This window comes from Eucyclogobius newberryi, unplaced genomic scaffold, assembly GCF_026437365.1.
Source record: "Eucyclogobius newberryi isolate DKJ021-1_F unplaced genomic scaffold, fEucNew1.0.hap1 SCAF_309, whole genome shotgun sequence".
NCBI lineage: Eukaryota > Metazoa > Chordata > Actinopteri > Gobiiformes > Gobiidae > Eucyclogobius > Eucyclogobius newberryi.
The window spans coordinates 976-2,442 of record NW_027315956.1 but is presented as its reverse complement, the minus strand read 5'-3'; positions in this window follow the sequence as shown (position 1 = coordinate 2,442).

The following is a 1,467-nucleotide window of genomic DNA, read 5'->3' as shown; positions in this document are numbered from 1 at the left end:
CATTTAAAACTCTGCTGCTGCGCTCCACTCAGGGCCCCGCCCCCTGAGCCACGCCCTATGGCAGCGCGGCCAGGGCGCATGCGCAGAGCCGCTTACACTAAAGATTAAAACTTGTTTTTTTAACACTAAATCATGAAATGACTCCCACTTCCACAAACTGTAAAGACTCAGGATATAAACTCAGTTACATCTAAACTGAAGGATTAATAACGGCACAATACTGCGGGTGAGGGCGCTACAGGGACACCAGGGGGCGCTACAGGGACACCAGGGGGCGCTACAGGGACACCAGGAGCCACAGGGGGCGCTACAGGGACACCAGGGGGCGCTACAGGGACACCAGGAGCCACAGGGGGCGCTACAGGGACACCAGGGGGCGCTACAGGGACACCAGGGGGCGCTACAGGGACACCAGGAGCCACAGGGGGCGCTACAGGGACACTAGGAGCCACAGGGGGCGCTACAGGAGCCACAGGGGGCGCTACAGGAGCCACAGGGGGCGCTACAGGAGCCACAGGGGGCGCTACAGGAGCCACAGGGGGAGCTACAGGGACACCAGGGGGAGCTACAGGGACACCAGGGGGAGCTACAGGGACACCAGGGGGCGCTACAGGAGCCACAGGGGGCGCTACAGGGACACCAGGGGGCGCTACAGGAGCCACAGGGGGCGCTACAGGGACACCAGGGGGAGCTACAGGGACACCAGGGGGAGCTACAGGAGCCACAGGGGGCGCTACAGGGACACCAGGGGGAGCTACAGGAGCCACAGGGGGCACTACAGGAGCCACAGGGGGCGCTACAGGGACACCAGGGGGCGCTACAGGGACCCCAGGAGCCACAGGGGGCGCTACAGGAGCCACAGGGGGCGCTACAGGAGCCACAGGGGGCGCTACAGGAGCCACAGGGGGCGCTACAGGGACACCAGGGGGCGCTACAGGGACACCAGGAGCCACAGGGGGCGCTACAGGAGCCACGGGGCGCTACAGGAGCCACAGAGGGCGCTACAGGGACACCAGGAGCCACAGGGGGCGCTACAGGAGCCACAGGGGGCGCTACAGGAGCCACAGGGGGCGCTACAGGGACACCAGGGGGCGCTACAGGGACACCAGGGGGCGCTACAGGGACACCAGGGGGCGCTACAGGGACACCAGTAGCCACAGGGGGCCCTACAGGGACACCAGGAGCCACAGGGGGCGCTACAGGGACACCAGGGGGCGCTACAGGGACACCAGGGGGCGCTACAGGGACACCAGGGGGCGCTACAGGGACACCAGGGGGCGCTACAGGGACACCAGGGGGCGCTACAGGAGCCACAGGGGGCGCTACAGGGACACCAGGGGGCGCTACAGGGACACCAGGGGGCGCTACAGGGACACCAGGGGGCGCTACAGGGACACCAGGGGGCGCTACAGGGACACCAGGGGGCGCTACAGGAGCCACAGGGGGCGCAAAAGGGACACCAGGAGC